The following is a 19,542-nucleotide window of genomic DNA, read 5'->3' on the forward strand; positions in this document are numbered from 1 at the left end:
TGTCGACTGTACTCTTTTCAATAGATGATGCCTGGCCTGCTGAGTTCCTTCAGCATGTTGTGTGTGTTGCTTGGATTTCCAGCACTTGCAGATTTTCTCTTGTTTGTGACTCAATTTCAAGGTTTGTTCTTACCGTGTTTTTGATATTCATTGCTTATTTATTATTATTATTACTATTTCTATTTTCTCTTTTTCTTTTTGTATTTGCATGACTTGTTGTATTTTTCTTTTGCATATTGACTGTTTGTCTTTTCTGCTGGGTCATTGATTCTATTGCGTTTCTTGTATTTACTGTGCCCGCAAGAAAATGAATCTCAGGGCTGCATGTGGTGACATATATGTACTTTGCCAATAAATTTACTTAGAAGATTCTAGAAAATTTCAACCGGTGTATTGTGGACAGCATTCTGACGAGTTGTATCATCGTCTGGTATTGAGGTGCCAATGCATAGGTATAGTAAGAGGTTTCAGAGGGTGTTTAGACTCAGCCAGCTCCATCACAGGCACAAGCCTCCCCACCGGCAGGGACAATCTCAGAAAGCGATGCCTCCAGATGGTGGCATCCATCATGAAAGCACCTCACCATCCATGACATGCCCTCTTCTCATTTCTACCTGTGGAAGTTAATAAAAGTCCAGACACTGACAATACCAAATAAAACCTGAAGGGTCCCAGACTCGAAATGTCAGCTGTTTTCCTTTTCAAAGTACTTCCTGATCTATTGAATTTTTCCAGTAATTTCTGTTCTGAGGTGGGATCCTACTATGGTGTTGTGGATGTTGAATTATAGTGAAGGGATATATGTTGCATACACCAACAAAGGGGAGATACAGGAGCCTGAACTCACAAACTCAGTTTTTTAGGAATAGCGCCTTCCCCTCCGCTATCATATTACTGATCGGCCCATGAACCCTTGAACACTACCTCATTTTATTGCTTTCTTTTTGAATTATTTATTTACTTTTTATTGTAACTTACAGTAGTTTACTTCACTGTGTAGCTGCTGCATAACTTCATGACATATATCAGTGACAATAAACCTCATTCTCATTCTGACTGCAGAGATGTGGTTGATGGTCAGTACATAAAGGGATGAAGGATCTATTTAGTGCTCCATCATTCTCAGACCCTAAAATCTAATAATGCTTTTGATGTCAGCAAAAGATGGAACAAACTGGGAACCATATCCCAGCTTGTGCGTCACCTTTAGGAGGAGAAAGGAACTGAGAATAGGAAGGACAGATGCGCATACAAGTCATTGTGATGCTAAACATCAAACATGGAGGTTGCATCCCAGCTATCAATACAAGCCAGGGCAATACAATATGGAGAGCAAGCTGTTGCCCATGTAGCAGGCTTCCCCTCTCCATTCAGATGATGAACCCTAAGGAACATCAGAGACCGATACAGTTTGGCACCAGCAGTGTCACAGGAGTTGGCAGTTAACGTCGAACTCAATGAAGGACTGCCTTGGGAAATTCAGCTCCAGATATTTCCTTGGGGTTTACTCCCGAAGCCTTCCCCGTGAGTGGAAATAGCCGCAAAGTAACAGAGGTTTGAAGTCAGAGTTTTCCTTCTCCAGGATGAGCTGCCACCCACGAGCCCCATCTGCCTGAAGCGACTGGTGTTAAGGTGCCAGTAACCCGCCTTGTCTTTGCCCCTTGTCTTATCAGTAGAAATGGTTCTGTCAGGTTTATTAACTAAACCACATGTGAAGGCCAGGAACTGGACTTGGTTGTCAGAAGCTATTTGAGAAGCACGCCTTTGGGAGCATTTAACAGGTAGAGGGAGCTTATCCCTACTACCACCTCGGCTAAAACAATATTAAGGAACCAATACTTCATTTACTTCCCAGAAATCTATTATTTCACATAAATTAATTTTCATACTAATAGCCTACCATTTCAAGTAATGATTTAGCAATGTAAAATCTTCATAGCAAGAATAAATTCACACTAAACGGTCCTTGCGTGACTAACGTGAAAATTATTTTACTGTAAAAAATGTCTTGCTTGACAGTGCTTCAAAACCATGATACATTGCAGAATAAAGAAGAGTATTTTACGTTCTTTTTCTTCGCATGGCCTTTTTTACAAGCATAATAATGAATCATTAAAATTTTACCAGTGTTATGGTTTATATAACTCATTTCGAGAAAGTGTGACAAGATCCATTTTCTTTATCGAGGCCTATGTCCTCATTGAGAATATAACACAGCAAAGCTGTGATGATGATTAAATGGTCAGGGACAATAGCATTTTGCTCAAATATTAGATCAAAAACAGAGTATGTTCTCTGTAATTTATTATGCTTTTTGAAAGAGTTGATCTCACAAAGGCTGGCCTCCACTTCTCATAGCAATTGGCCTTAAAATAGGACGAGAGTTTTCTCTGACTGTTGCTCCCAGCACAGTCTAGTGCTGCATTCAAAACCAATATTGCGGTGATGGCTACTGAGGTAAGCTTATACAAAAGAGGAGCTGCCTGGAGGGGTGACCAAATGAAAATGCGGTTGTGCTGCTGGCTTACAGCACCACAGACCCAGGCTCAAGCCTGACCTCGCGATTGTGTGCACAGAGTTTGCACATTTTCCCTGCGACTGCATTCACCCTGGCCTTTTGGCTGCTCCAGATTCCACGTACGTCCCAAAGATGTGCTGGTTAGTAAGATATTTGGCCACTCTAAATTGTCTGTGGCACGGCTGACTGCTGAAGAGTTGGCGGGAGGGGGTGGGGAGACACACAAAATTTAGAGGTTTATGAGAGAAAGTAGTTTGTAGGAAAGTGGGTGGATGAGAGACGGCATTGATGGATTTCCTTTGAGAACGGAAATGGACCGGATGAGATTAATATGGGCCAATCGAACCTGCTCCATCATTTAGTAAGATGAATCTATGTCTCATTCACTGTCTATATCTCCTGACCTCCTTGACGATATGGGATAGAAGAGTTGTACAAAGACCACTCAGGCAATTGTGTCTGTGCTATTTATTTGTAAGAATTATCTAACTAGTCTTGCTCCTCAGCTCTTTTCCATTTCAATGTTAAAGTTTTCCTTGAATTCCATTTGGCTCTTTTTGACAGCATATTCCAGCTGACAACAATTAGCTGTGTGACACTATTGGGTCAGATTGTGCTGGACTGCCCCCAGCTAACTGGAATTACCTTTTGTGTGCGTAAGTGGCCTGGATTCAGAGAACGTATATCACTGGCCGTCTGGACTTTACAGCCCAGAGAGGAGTTATGAAGAGCAGCCAGGCCCTCAAAGATTACAGTTGTTGCAGATAAGACTTCAGATGACAGTTTGATTGATAGAGAGCAGGAAGATATTGATCAGCTAGTAAAAGGTTCAATATTCAATATTGTTTATTGTTATTCGTCAGTACACAAGTATAAAAGAGAACAAAATGATTACTACTCCAGATCCGATGTAACCTAAAAAATACACAATAAACGTAAGGAACACAATAAATATAAATACATAAGATTAGCATATATACATAGACAGATTGTACGTACATAAAGTGACTCTAGGTGTCGGAATATCTACAATTTAAACATTTTTATTTATCTGTTATTTATTTAGAGATACAATGCAGAGCAGGTCCTTCCAGCCCAATGAGCTGCACTGCCCAGCAATCCACCTGTTTAACCCTAGTTTAATCAACTAACAATGACTAGTTAACCTACTAACCAGTAGACATAACCAGTATATATTTCTACTGTTGGAGAATAGTGGAGCACCTGGAGGAAACACACACAGTTCACAGGGATAACATATAAACTCCTTACAGACGGCGCCGAAATTAAACTCCAGTCTCTGGAATGCCTGGGGCTGTAACAGCATCAAGCTAATGTGTTGGCATTAGAGTGGGTCCACAGGAGTTCACGACAATGATTCTGGACATGAAAGGGTTATCTTATGCGAAGCATTTGATGTTTCTGGGTGAGTAGTCACTGAAATTTAGAAGAATGATCATTTAGAAGAATGAAGAGAGATGTCATTGAAGCCTGTCAAATATTGAAAGGCCTAGATAGGATAAGAAGGATGTGAACAGGATGTTTCCTATGGTGGGGGAGTCTAGGAGCAGAGGGCACAGCCTCGGAAAACAGGCAGGTCCATTTTGAACAGAGATGAGGGTGAGTTTCTTTAGTCAGAGGGTGGTGAATCTTTGGAATTCATTGCCACAGATGGCTGTGGAGACTAAGTCATTGGGTATATTTAAAGCAGATGTCAATAGCTTCTTGATTAGCCAAGATGTCAAAGGTTACGGGGAGATAGCAGGTGAATGTGGCTAAATCAGCTATGATGGAATATGGAATAGTGGAGCAGACTCAATGGGCCGAGTGGCCTAATTCTGCTCCTATGTCTTATGGTCTTAAACTAAGACTTAAGGCATCAGAGGAATGGAGATCCAACACTGTAATGTGGTAATCAGCAGGAGAATTCAGGGACAGAGTTCAGGTGGATTCAGTCAGTTAACAAGCCCTAGATTTCCACCTTTGTAAGTGCATGGGGCAAAGTCCCAAAATCACAGCTGTTCAATGGCTGAGAGGAGGAACACCCTATTGGATTAATCGATAAATTTCAGCCAGGTCCATCCCGACATTTCCTACAGCTTGTCAGTAGTTCTTTTTGCCAAACATCTTAAAATTGTCTGCTTCAACTGCAACAAAGGTTTCTCTTTTTCATGATTTTGGACACCCACCACCATCAAACTGCTTCTTCACTTCCTCTGATCTAAAGAGAGCATGACACTTTTTCAACTCTCACAACACAGTGCCATCAGTTAATCACTTGGGACTTTATCCTCAAAGATCATTTGGGGATCCTTTTATTTTTATTATTGATTGATTGATTGATTGATTGACAGATAGATACAGTACAGAACAGGCTTTTCCAGCCTTGCTGCCCAGCAAATCACTGATTTAAGCCTAGCCTGATCACAGGTCAGGTGGTGGGGTGGGAATACAGTATGTCTCGACCAAAGGAGGTGTAAGGCGCTCCTTCCTTCCACTAGCCTGCAGGTCACCCTTGGGCAAGGTGTAGCACCTGCTTAGCCCCCACGCCCCCGGCCCCCACCCGATCAGGGTCACGTGAAGCCATGGGAGCAGGTGATGAATGGCTGTGTGAGCAGCTGGTGCATATCACAAGTCCTGGTTATGCAACTATTGATGCCAGGTAGACAAACTCTGAAGAGTACTGATAATAGCTGGGGTCACCCGTCTTGTAAAGGCACTGCCCAGGAGAAGGCAATGGCAAACAGCTCCTGTAGAAAACATTTCCAAGAACAATCATGGTCATGGAAAGACCATGATCACCCACGTCATAATGACATGACACATAGCGAATGAACGAACTAATCACGGGACAATTTACAATGAGCAATTAACCTACTAATCGTGACGTCTTTGGACTGTGGGAGGACATCCTCTGTGCCCCAATCTTTCAATCTTTACCTGCTTCCACCTTAAAAGATTCTTCACCACTCTCTCGGACACCAAATTCCACAGATAAATCACTCTCTGAGAAAAGAAACATGCAATGCTTTTCACCTCAGGGTCAGTACCCTCCACTCCGCTGACCACCATTTCTCCTGCACTCGGGATAGTGATTTCTCCTGGAATGGTGGTCCATTGATGCCAGCAGCTCTTTGTTGGCAGGTCTCTGGCATCTGTGCAGCGATTCACTTGTTAAACATTTGTTATTCCACCTCTCCCAGTAGGAATTTACTGGAAATTAACCTGTAATGGGAAGATTCACCCAATATGTATTTTATTTTATAATCTCTTCTCCCTCCAAAGACTGGAATTTCGATAAGAGTAGAACTCTGGGCTGTTTTTGAGAACTGAGGAGATGTGTGCTCTGGTCCCTGTTTTCTCCATTCCACCCACCTCCATGGGTAAGTCACGTCTATGAACTGTTTTCCATGACGCTCACTCCCCCTTCAGGATATAGAGATGTTGAATATACAAACGTGATTTTCTATTCAGTCAACATGGATGAAGCAGCTGATATAACTGAGGCTAATGAAATCAAATCTTTGCCAACATTTGTCATTTTCAAGCATGGAAGTGAGGTAAAATAAAAAGATGGTGGGAGCACAAGCAATTGCACTGGAGAATACCATGAAGGTACTCAAAGTGCTGCAGTTCGGGGCATCGGAGTTCAGAGATCAATCCCAGCATCCTTTGTATATCCTCACTGTGGAATACGTGGATTTTCTCCAGGTATTCCAGTTTCCTCCCACAGTCCAAAGACAAAACTATGAGGGGCATAGAAAGGGTAAATGCAAGCAGGCTTTTTCCACTGAGGTTGGGTGGGACTACAACCAGAGGTTATGGGTGAGAGTGAAAGGTGAAAAGTTTAAGGGGACATTTCTTCACTCAGAGGATGTTGAGGTTGTGGAATGAACTGCCATCATAAGTGGAATCTCAATTTCAATGTTTAAGCGAACTTTGGATAGGTACATGGATGGTGTAGGGGTATGGAAGGCTATAGTCCTGGTGCAAATTGATGGGAATAGGCAGTTTAAATGATTATGGCACTGACTAGATGGGCCAAAAGTCCTGTTTCTGGGCTGAACTTCTGTATGACTCCAAGTCTCTATGTACTGGTTAATAGTCATAGTCATAGTTATAGTCATACTTTATTGATCCCGGGGGAAATTGGTTTTCATTACAGTTGCACCATAAATAATAAATAGTAATACAACCTAAATAGTTAAATAGTAATATGTAAATTATGCCAGTAAATTATGAAATAAGTCCAGGACCAGCCTATTGGCTCGGGGTGTCTGACCCTCCAAGGGAGGAGTTGTAAAGTTTGATGGCCACAGGCAGGAATGACTTCCTATGACGCTCTGTGCTGCATCTCGGTGGAATGAGTCTCTGGCTGAATGTACTCCTGTGCCCACCCAGTGCATTATGTAGTGGATGGGAGACATTGTCCAAGATGGCATGCAACTTAGACAGCATCCTCTTTTCAGACACCACCGTCAGAGAGTCCAGTTCCATCCCCACAACATCACTGGCCTTACGAATGAGTTTGTTGATTCTGTTGGTGTCTGCTACCCTCAGCCTGCTGCCCCAGCACACAACAGCAAACGTGATAGCACTGGCCACCACAGACTCGTGGAATAGGTTAATTGCTCATTGTAAGTTGTCCTGTGATTAGGCTAGAGTTAAATCAAGGGTGCTGAGTGGCCTGGCTCGAGGGGCCAGAAGAGCCTATTCCACACTGTACCTCTAAATATGAAAATAAATCAGATTATGATGCCCCATGTGTATGGTGCACTTCGACGTTCCCCACTGAACTAGGGTTGGTGGCCAGAAATGAAGAGAGCATAGAAGAAGTTGAGACTCAGGACTACAGTACCATGGTCCAATCAATTTCTGGTCTCCTGTTCTGGCAGAATCTGTGAACCTGAAGTCAAATAAATCAATAGCATAGTATTGGGACAGCATTACAAAATCTTGAGAAAAAGATCTCAACCTGCAGTCATTCAAAACAGAGAAAGACAAAGGGCATCCTTAATTAATGTACATGTTCTTTTTCACTCAAAGGTATTCCTTTTGTTTAAAGTGGATAATTCAAACGCTATCACCAAATATAGTCAAAAGGGTTTGCTGTTTCCAATACATGCTCCATAACAGTACAATATAAAGCACAATAAGATGTTGTAGATATTCAGCAAGATACTTCAAATTTCATATCTGCCGTAATTTTTAAAATAACAACCTGATAAAGGCTTTCCTCTTTGAAGCATTAGTCTGTGTTTTCTGGTTCTAATCATGGTCTTGGTGTTTTTGTATCTTGTTTTTGAGAGTCACACTGAGGCCGCAGAAGGAAGATGAGGAGAGCTTCCTTCTCATGGCCACACTACCTTTGCATTTATTAAAGTCTAGATTTTTAAAATATATTTCATTAACTGAGGGTAAATTTGCCAACCAAGATTTAAACTCACCTTCTCTATTATTCAACCTGCCTATTTCATTACTAATCTAGTGGCTGTATAATTGTTGTACTTCAGAATCTCATAAGCTATTAAACAGCTTGTAAAGATATTCCAATTATTTTCTAAATTTTATTCTGAGAATGTATGTGACATTGGGCAATGTAATATTTATTATATATCCCCAGATCCCCTGAGGACATTCATTCCATTGGTTCGGTGAGGCTTTCCCTGATCAGCGGTAAATTCAGCAGGAGATCTTCAGACAGCTGGTGTAACTCGATGCTTCCTCTCAGAGGTGTGTGGATCTCATGACAAAGTTACAGCGGGCAATCAGCAGACCTGCCATGGAAATCCAATACCTGAAAGCCAGCCACAAATTGTGTGATGGGGAATACATCCAGACCAGTTGGGGCAAAGTAAATTCCTTTCCCTGAAAGATATTAATGAACCTGTTTGAGTTTCAGAACCAGAATCACAATCGGAATCAGTAACCGGCATATGTCAAGAAATTCGTTAACTTCGTGGCAGAAACACAATGCAATACATGATAATATAGAAAAAAAACTGTGAGTTATATTAAATATATATATATATATTTATATATCTCCTTTCTGATGGTAACAATGAGAAAATGGCATATCTTGGGTAATGGGGGTCCTTTTGAGGCCGGCTCGTTGATGATGAGATGAAGAGAAGCATTGATCGTGTGGATAGTCAGAGGCTTTTGCCCAGGGCTGAAATGGCTAGCACGAGAGCACACAGTTTTAAGGTGCTTGGAAGTAGGTACAGAGGAGATGTCAGGGGTAAGTTTTTTACGCAGAGACTGGTGAGTGCGTGGAATGGGCTGCCGGCGACAGTGGTGGAGGCGGATACGATGGGGTCTTTTAAGAGACTCCTGGATAGGTACATGGAGCTTAGAAAAATAGAGGGCTATGGGCAACCCTCGGTAATCTCTAAGGTAAGGACATGTTCGGCACAGCTTTGTGGACCGAAGGGCCTGTATTGTGCTGTAGGTTTTCTAAGTTTCTATGTCATGGATACTACAGAGGCTTGTGCTCACAATGGAGCTGAGTTATTTTACAGCTTGTTGCAGCCTAGTACTATCCTGTGTGACGTCCCAGCACCCACCCCCCAACCAAGATGGTGATGCAGCCAGATAGAATGCTTTCCACAGTATATCTGCAGAAATTTGTGAGTGACTTAGGTGACATACCAAATCTCCTCAAACTCTTAATGAAATATAACTGCTGTCTTGCCTTCTTTATAGCTGCATCAATGTGTTCGGACCAGGTTAGGACCCCAGTGATATTAACACATAGGAACTTGAAATTGTTCTCTCCATTTCTGATCCCTCTATGAGGACTGGTGTGTGTTCCCTCCTCTTACCCTTTCTGAAGTCCACAATCAGCTCTTTGGTCTCACTGACGTTGAGTGCCAGGTTGTTGCTGCGACACCACTCCACTAGCTGGTATATCTCGCTCCTGTACGCCCTCTCGCCCCATCTGAGATTCTGCCAACAATGGTTGTATCGTCAGCAGATTTATAGATGGTATAGATTGTTTCATAACAGTCAAGTCATCTTTGTGATCATTTTACAATGCAAATGACCAGATTTATTGAATTCAATCTCACAACTCAAAATTATGAAGCTTGAGCTGCTGGTCCATTACCGTAACCATGGACCCCCATAAAACATTTTACTTAAAGGTTATTATTATCACCAGCTGAACTTCAAAGCATCCTGAACTTTGCAAAATGACAAATCTACCTTGAGGACACAGACAACACATAGATTAGTAGTGAGTGCCAGTGAACGATCAAGTGCAGGAACAAAAAACAGAGGTTTGTGCATTTCAGGTCTGTTTGAAGCTGGGATTCACAGCCTGGGTCCATAGACCCTTTGTATAATGGAATTGGTCCATGGCACAAAAAAGGTTTTGAAGAATGAAACCTGGCAAGCAGAGAACTGATATTGTCTGAATGTTTGCTAAGCCTACATTGTAGAATCAGAATGGGACAGAATTGAGGTATTCACACTCTACGAGAGTGTTCCTGAATATCTATTTATTTATTTATTTCACAATACAATGTAGAACAGGCACCTCTGGCTCAAAGAGCCGTGCCACCAGCAACCCACCTATTTAACCCTCGCCTAATCACAGGACAATTTACAATAACCAATTAACCTACTAACGAATATGTCTTTGGACTGTGGGAGAAAACCAAAGCACCCACAGAAAACCCACGCACCCACAGGAAGAATGTGCAAATTTCCTTACAGAGGACACCAGAACTGAACTCCAGTGAATTGAACCTATTGTGTGGACTTTAGCCTTTGACTTACACAAGAGGCCAGCACTGATAGCGACTCGCTTTTAGAAGACCTTTTATAAAGTATTTGTAAAAATTAATTTTATATTTGTACTTTTATTAGTTGATCTTTCTTTCTGTAAGTGTTAGAACAGTAACAGCACTTAAGTCCCATTTCACTGGCTGTAATGCACTTTCTGGATGGCAGGGTGGAGATATGTCTCTACCTACAGAGGTGCGAGGTACTCCCTGCTAGCCTACAGGTCAACCTTAGGCATGATGTTGCACCTGCTTAAATCCTCCCCCCCACCCCGATCAGGGTCACGTGAAGCAATGGAAGCAGGTGGTGGAGGGTCGTATGAGCAACTGGTGCATATCGCAAGACCTGGTTACAGGCAGACAATCTCTGAAGAGTATTGATAAGGACCGGGGTCATCCGCCTTGTAATTCCACTGCCTAAAAGAAGGCAATGGCAAACCACTTCCGAAGAAAAGTTTGCCAAGAACAATCATGGGCATAGACCATGATCACCCACATCATACAACACATAACGAGGATGTCAAGGACTTTGGATTTTGTGAATATCACTACTAATAGGAGGAGGAGAAGATGGAGACACAATGCAGCGCGCGCGGCCTCTCCGGTGAATGATATCTGTAATCTGTCAAGTAGGGGAATGTGCACAATTCTGCATTGATGGAGACAGACGTGAGAGTACGGAGGAACATCTGGAGAAACTTCTGAAATGCTCGCTTCGCTGCCGCTGCTACTGTGTGGTAACCGGAATCTCCGGAGCATAAGGCCCCGAATCCTCGGCTTTGCATGTTTCAGTGGCCGGGGCGAGGTTGAAGGCGCTCGGCAGAGGATGGCACTTGGGAGGCTGTATTGGAGGGGCTGGTCAGAGGCTCGAAGTTTTCGGATGGACGGACTCAATGTTGGCTGTTGTCCGGTGCTTCCAATGCATTGGCTAGCTGTCGGTGCCTGGAGGTTTATGGCAGGGAGCTTCTCCCTTTTGCCGCCTGCTTTCGGGGACTCGGGAGTCGATCGGGACTTGAGACTTTTTTTTACCGTGCCCATGGTCTGTTCTTTATCAAATTATGGTATTGCTTTGCACTGCTGTAACTATATGTTATAATTATGTGGTTCTGTCAGTGTTAGTCTTTGGTTTGTCATGATTTCTGTGATATCACTCTGGAGGAATATTGTATCATTTCTTAATGCATGTATGCATTTCTAAATGACAATAAACGAGGACTGAGCGTTCTCATAATCTAATCTAATCTAATCTAATACAGAACGTGTCAGGGTTATGAACAACCACATCACGGACACTCGTAGCATAGTGGTTAGCACAATGCCATTACTGCTCAGAGTGTAGGAGTTCAGAGTTCAATCTGGGTGCCGTCTGTTCATACATTTTTCTCGTGAGTGCATAGGTGTCCTCCGGGTGCTCCTGTTTCCTTGCACAGTCCAAAGACGTAGCAGTTCATAGGTCATTGTAAATTGGCCCATGAATAGGCTAGGGTTAAATTAAGAGTTGCTGGACTCACGGCTCAAAGGGCTAGAAGGGTCTATTCTGCACTAAACAACTAGCTAAATATAGAGGGAGTTCTCGTGATATTATTAAATTTAAAGGGCCAATGTTCATACATACATTTGTATTTATGAATGGCAGAACATTTTGTCTCTAATTTTTTTGTTTCTCTTATACTTTATTAATTATTCTTTCTTATCTATCTTATGTGTTTGAACTCCATTCATCAAAATACTGTGGAGCTGTGGTTACCATTTGACACAATGCTTGTGTACTTTCGTACTTACAGACAAAATTGACTTATGGATGTCAGTGCTGGGACTGGAGGCGAGGGTCAGGCCAATTCTGCTCATTTTTACATGACTATTATTCCTCTCTCCAAGGCACTGAGGCTATCAGACTGCTTCGTCTGCTCCAGGCTCTGTATCTGCAAGCTTTGCAGCGATTTGCCCCGCTGTGTGATGACATAGACATAGACATACTTTATTGATCCCGAGGGAAATTGAGTTTCATTACAGCCGCACCAAACAAGAATAGAGCATAAATATAGAAATACAAAAACCACAAACAATCAAACAACAAAATGTAAACTATGCCAGATGGAAATAAGTCCAGGACCAGCCTATTGGCTCAAGGTGTCTGACCTTCCATGGGAGGAGCTGCAAAGTTCGATGACCACAGGCAGTAACAACCTCTCATGATGCCCAGCGTTGTATCTTGGTGGAATATGGCCAGAGTCCAACAGCAAAAAGTTCAATATCTGGGCTACAAACACGCTCCTTGATCGCAATATGACCAGGATTGCATCATCCGTTGTTAACCAGAACAGCAAGCCCCGAACTCCTTTACGCTTACCACTCTCAGTGCACTTCTGGTCAGCCTGCATGGTCTGGAAGCCCTCCATGGAAAAGTTTTGGTCAGGTATGTCCACATGCAGTCCAAGTGGAGCACTCCTCTTCTCTATAAGTCTCTGTTGTCTCGACCCGGTCCTCTTTCCTCGCCTTTTTGATCCCCCTCTGCATCCTCTGTGTGTTTTCCTCCAGATTTCAGCTGGGGTGTCCGCCGCTCTGTTTACTAAACCGTCTGGCATAAGCGCAATCAGCTGGTCCCTGGAATAAACAATGCGACCATACGGCTGCCTCGCTAATGAGTCGTGTTGGAATGTAACTATTTCCAGCACTAAAAACCCAAATAAAACTCTCTCCACCAGCATGTTAGAGATGAACTGAGACTGTGGCTATGGGCCTTCTCCAGCTGCTCACAGCTTTGGGTCTATAGTCTCAATTTCAGTCTGAATGCTGTTGCTGATTTTTATTGTTTTCACAATCTGTGTTTTCTCTCTCTCTCTCCCTCTGCATTTTGGATGTTGGCCTTTTTTAAAATTGGGTTCTTCTGGGTTTCTTGTTTAGTGGCTGCCTGTAAGCAGATGAATCTCGAGATTGTATCATTTTTAGGTACTTTGATAATAAATGTACTTTGATCCTTTCAAAAAAGTAAAAGAAAGGAATCTATTTGTTCTCTGTAGATGGCTTATATTCATAAAAGCTGCTGTTAAAATGTCACTTTGTTCTTGAAGCAGTGCTATCAATGTACCAAGAATTAAAAGTTTCCAAACATACTTGGGGCAGAGAACCACTCGACCACATTTGTTTGGGAAATCCTTTGTCTATTCACAGAGTACAGGTTAGCTCTCCCTGACTTCCAAACTTTCGTGCCACAACACAGAAGTCAGAAACAAGATGGATGTTCATGCCAGTGGAAGCAGTAGTGAAACAAAATGCCATTGAACTGGTGGCCAGATCTACTTTATATTGAGCTCCTCAGCTTCCCACCGAGGATGGCTGGTGGTGCGTTATTAAACTGATATGGGTGAGACTAGAACTAGAGTCAATGGGTTAAGGGTGAAAGGTGAAATGTTTACGGGGAACATGAGGAGGAAGCTCTTCACTCAGAGGGTGGAGAGATCTTGGAACGAGCTGCCAGCGGAAGTGGTGGATACAGCCTTGATTTCAATCTGGTTCAGCCCTAAGGGCCTGTTACTATGCTGTTCTATGTTCTATGTTGATGTTTCACACTGAAACTCTTCAAATCGTTGACTATTTATTCCTCTTCATAGATGCTGCCGGACCTGCTAAGAGAGATTTGGTAGGTACATGGATGGGAGGAGTATGGAGGGCTATGGAATAGGTGCAGGTCGATGGGACTAGACGGAATAATAATTCAGCATGGACTAGATGGAGCATTTCAGATACTGCGCGGTTACACACTCGCGCAGCTTTGAGGGAACAGCATCTGTGACCCTGGGCACACTAAATAGGTTGACTAGTGGGCTGGCCAGGTTCTGAGCAAAGAGGGAAGAGGAAGAAAACTTTACTGCAAAGTTCAAAGTAAATTTATTATCAAAGTACATACAGTATATGTTACTACACAAAACCCTGAGATTTGTTTTCTTGCGTAATAAAATCAATGAAAGACCACACCCAACCAGGTAGACAGTCCACCATTGTGCAAAAGACAACAACCTGTGCAAATATAGAATAAAAATAAATAAATAAGCAATAAATATTGAGAACATGAGATGAAAGTGAGTCTCACATTCTGACAAACTTCAGTCAAGTATTTTTCTGATATTTCCGTTGTTGTAGATGCTTTTGTTCATCAGACAGACAAAATATACAACTTGCTGACTAAAATTTTTGGACATATGGAAACATGTTTTTGGAGCAAGTGAGGATGAGACGTGACTTAAAAGAGGTGTACAGGATATTTAGGAGGCATAGATCAAGTGGATAGCCAGGGTGGAAATGGCTAATAAAAGGGGCATACTTTTGAGGTGATTGGAGGAAAGTACAGAGGGGATGTTAGAGGTAAGTTCTGTACACAGAAAGTGGTGGGTTCATAGAACGCCCTGCCTGGCATGGTGGTAGAAGCAGAACCATTAGGGGCATTTAAGAAATTCTTACATAGGCACATGGATGGTAGAAAAATGGAGGGTTATGTGTGAGGGAAGGGTTAAATTAATTTTACAGTAGGTTAAAATGTCAGCACAACATTGAGGACCAAGGGACCTGTACTACAATATTCTACGCTCTATGTATTAAACCAATTTATGGTATTAGTGAGGTATTGAACAGTGCAGTAGAAACAGTGAGGTAAGGCCTCTGTCCATCTGGGTCGACCATGGATTTTGCATCCTTGCTGTCGAGATATGCAAGCATGGGCAGTACAACTTGGAGAGCAAGCTGTTGTCCATGTTGCAAGCTCCACCACTTCATGCATCTGATGAACACAAAGGAAAGGTAGAGACCGATACAGTTTGGCACCAGCGGTGTCGTGGGAGTTACCAGTCAGTGTTAAACTCAATGCAGGACTGTCCTAGCGACACCCAGTTCCAAATTTTTCTCTCGGGGGTTGCTCCCAAAGTCTTGCCCCAGAATGGGTATCGCCACAAGGCGGCAGAGGTTTGAGATCGGAGTTTTTGTTCTCTCAGATGAGGTACCAACCACGGCTGATGAGCCCCATCTGCCTGAAGTGACTGGTTTTAAGGTGCCTGTAACATGCCTTTGCCACTTCTCCTGTCAGTAGAAACGATTTTGTCAGGCTTTGTAGCTAAACCACAGGTGAAGGCCAGGAGCTGAACTTGGTTGTCCGAGGCTATTTGAGCCACATGCCATTGGGAGCATTTAATAGACAGTGGGAGCTTGTCCCTGTTACCACTCCCGGCTTTGACAACCTTAAGGAACCTAATGCTGGAAATAAATTGAACACTTTCCAAGTTTTCTTTAACCAGGAATCAAAATCCCAGTGCTCCTGTGTGTTGAACAGTCTGCGAAGATTGCCTTGCCAAGTAATAAGGGCCTTGAACAAGAGGTCCCTGGCAGGTCATAAACCCTTACATTTCTTCCTGGGCTGCTTGTCATCTGATACCATGCCAAGTACTGGAAATTAGCCTCCATGTAAAGGAATATCAATGTGATACTCAGTGCAGCTCTGTGTCTGGGAGACTGAGGTAAGTGTTTCTGCTTACAGGATGTGGAGTGACATATTGAACTCTGCAAGGACATGTGGTGGATATTGACTGCCCTGGGGCACAGGGCCAACAGGCAAGTGAACAAGTCTTTGAAGATTCCGTAGTTACAGTACGACCTCCCATTGGCGAGGGTACCGTAGCTATCTATATCGGATAGAGCTTGAGGTTTTCGTTTGTTTAGAATCTCGCAGTCAGCAAATCCGACAGCATCACAGCCACCACAGGTCACTGGGTACAACCATGGCGGCTGGCCTCAAAGGGAGCACAGTGGAAACGCAACAGCGTTGAAGTGTAGCTTCACCTGCCCTTTCTCTTCCTCAGCCTGCAGTTTTGTCTCGCTCCTCAAGACCGCACCGCCCACGCCGAAACAGCGCGGCACCTAATCCAAGGCGCAACGTGCATTCTTTTATAGCCATCTTGCAAACTTTTTGACATCACCTTGAATCTGCTTAGCTCCCTTCTCCAGCCCGCTTTTTCATCCGCCGGATACTGACTGCCGACTTTAATTGCCAGAGAACACCGAAAGGAACTTTTACCCCTGACCCCCACCACCTCGCACTCGGGCTGCCCGCTTTTAATAACAGAATCTCCAGTTGGCGTTGCAATTCTCGCAAACGCTCGCGTTTAAGAAAGACATAATTGTCTTTGTCAGTAATCAATTACTGCGAGGAGTTACTATTGTTATTATTATTATTTATATACGGAGAATCATGATTGTTTCATGTCTAATGATTTGCTGGTTTGCTCTTTTGAGTTATTTTAGTTGTCAAGGCAATGAGCGCCTATCCGCTCAAGCTGTCATTTCAACAGGCAAAGCAAAAAAAAACAACTAACTCCGACTAGCATAATGCAAAAAAAAAACTTCCCATTACTTCACATCTTTTGTAATGGTTCAAACAGGAGGAAGCTGCCAGTGAGCATCACTGATCCTTTGCTTCCAATCGCAAAGGGAAAGGAATGAAAAAAGCACTGATGACAGATGCCACAATAGAGTGGCTTTCATTATCGCCCGCACTCTCATGTCAAGAGGCATGTCATCTTCATTGTGCATGCATCGCAAATTAGTATTTACCTGTCATTGTCCTTTGATGGGAGAGCTGCCTTTTTCTATTCCTCCCCACCTTTTCCGCAAGCTGAGAGTCGGCTCCACTCCCTTCACTTTCAATTCATTTTCAGCATGCATTAAGATGAGCTGCTTGGAATATGTAACCAAGGACTTCCAATAGCACATTTCTCTGAAGGTTTTTTTTTAAAAGAGGAGAACTCTTTTATTTTTTTCTCTCCCTCACTTGCTTTGGTTTTCTGGCCTGCTGTGCCGATGCAATGGCCCCTTCAATGCAAACACGCTCCCCCCTTTCAGTGACTGGAACGCCTGCTTCAGATATGCAATATTTAACAGTGCTTATGAATTTTTGACATGTAATTAGCTGCTGCCCAGTTAACATGTCAAGACTCAGAAGGGACAGGGGACTCGGTGCTTTCTGAAGTGCTAAATCCTGCCACAGCCTTGTAATATATTATTCTTTAATGTACGTAGTAATTATTTTAGCGTGGTTAATTGATGAAGAGCTTTGGTCTGGAGGATGTTACAGTATTAAGCACCACTCCTCAAAAGTGCTCTTTATTCCGCTCAACGGGCTTTAGAGTGTCAGAGCCCTTCTGGGAATGCCGCTTAAAAATGAGTGAAATTGTCGGATTTCGTTATGTCTTTACTTTGGGGTTGCTCTGGACGTGGGGTCGGCGGACACAGACTTTTCGATGTCACATCAGCCGGGTGTCCCAATTGGAGCCGATTTCCCCCATTGTTCTCTCTCTCGCGAGGGGCTCCCGAGCACAACATTGTAGGCGAAGAATTGGGAGTCGTTTTACATGGTCCACTCTCCCGGACATATACTCTTCCACACTGCTTACTGCGGAGGTTGTAAGGCAGCTATTTTTAGACCTGCCCCAAAACACCACGGTTCGTGGCAGGTTCATCACCGTAAACATTATTAGCCCAGAACTTTATGGTTGTTTTATTGGCATCTCTCTAGGGTTAACATTTCAGTGAAAACACTAATCCATTTGTACAAAGCAGTTTCGAAGAATGGAGAAGGGAATATTGAAGATGAAAGATTGTTTCATGTCATTTCCAATACACACGTGTAATGGAGAACGAAATAATTGTTACTTCGGATCCGATGCAGCACAAAAATCAGAAAGAACACAAGAATAAAAGAGGAAAATTGTATATATATAATGCACATAGATTGATTGCATATCCATAAAGTGACGCCAGGCATAGGAATGCTAATGCAGAAGATGACTGACAGGAAATACTAAAGTAGTGGTGGAGTTAGTGGGTGGAGGTGTTGATCAGCCTTACTACTTGGGGAAAGTAATTGATATTGAGTTTGATCGTTCTGTCGTGGATGCCTCGGAGCCTCCTCCCCGATGGGCGTGGGACAAATAGGCTGGGTGGGACCCTTCATGATGTTATTGGCCCTTTCCGGCACCTTTCTGACCTCGACGGCGGGCAGACTGGTGCTGGTGATTCGTTGAGCAGTTGTGACTTCTCAATTTTGAATATAATAGAAATGAATTAATTTCAATCCCGCCAAAAGAGATTCCATGGAGATATTAACTGGTGGTAGCCTCCACTTTTAAAGAGAATAAGCAACGATACATATAGCTACAATTCTGAACGCATAACCACATCGTAGACGGGCAGTTAGTCAGTCTTTTCCCCATGGTAGAACTATCAAAAACGGGAGGGCATAGTTTAAGGTTAAGTTTTATTTACACAGAGGGTCGTAGGTGCCTAAATCTCACTGCCAGGGGAAGCGGGCACGATGGTGACGTTTAAGAGGCATTTGGCAGCGCGTGAACGTGCAGGGACTAGAGGGATATGGATCATGTACGGACAGATAGGTTTGGTTTAATGTGCCATCGTGGGATGAAGGTGTGCTGTACTGTTCTAAGCTGTGTTCATATTAAAGCGTTTGATTTAATTTGATAAATTAGGATTGTTTCTGATGCATTGTGGAAATAATTTTCGCTCCCCACTCCCGATAATCTATTCTACTCGCAAGAGACTGTTATGACAAAGAGAAACGATACCCAGAACTTTCCTCTCGAGTTTCTACCCTTGTATCCCGCTGAAATTGTACGTTTTATACTAGAAACATTGGCCGACTCAGGGCTGGTCTCTGCAATAGAGGCACAGGATTGAATTAGGCAGAATTACAACGAAGATCCCCATGTCTGAAATAGTGAATAAGAACACAATTGTTCCATAATGCCTTGACACCCTTCCTGATGCTTGGACGGGAATCTGGGAGACACGTAGAACTCCGACGACGAAGAAAAATGGACAGTGTTTTAGTCGTTTGGGGATTAAGATAGTCAAGTCCCCGTCTATATTCGTGAAACTGTAACATTATTTCTGCTCTGGCGTCACGCGTTCGAGACCCGTTCGCTTTGTCCTTTCTGGTCCCTTTGAAATGAAGGGTTGGTTCAACTGATATGCTATAACAATTTTGTTTAAAGAAATGTAGAAAGTTACGGGGGAATAGCGGACAGATTTTATTCGGGCTACCATCTGAACAGTGATCAACATAGAAAATTGGTGCGACAACATTTAATGCGGCTGATTTTTCTTTACGCTGAATTACGGCAGGATTGTGTGAGACAGACCTCTTCGTAACAGTGTACTAGAATGCACTCATCTAAG

At 43.0% G+C, this 19,542-nt stretch overlaps 1 long non-coding RNA gene across 1 annotated transcript; it reads right to left on the bottom strand.

The window, feature by feature from the left end:
• Window positions 1-7,187: 7,187 nt before the first annotated feature.
• Window positions 7,188-16,975, bottom strand: LOC134351438 (uncharacterized). Its single transcript, XR_010019150.1, has 3 exons — window positions 16,903-16,975; window positions 9,343-9,466; window positions 7,188-8,386 (listed from the first exon to the last, which is right to left on the bottom strand). It is a non-coding gene; the product is annotated as an uncharacterized LOC134351438 (long non-coding RNA).
• Between the last annotated feature and the right edge of the window lie 2,567 nt (window positions 16,976-19,542).

Source organism: Mobula hypostoma, chromosome 1 (genome assembly GCF_963921235.1).
Source record: "Mobula hypostoma chromosome 1, sMobHyp1.1, whole genome shotgun sequence".
In the NCBI taxonomy this organism is placed as follows: Eukaryota; Metazoa; Chordata; class Chondrichthyes; order Myliobatiformes; family Myliobatidae; genus Mobula; species Mobula hypostoma.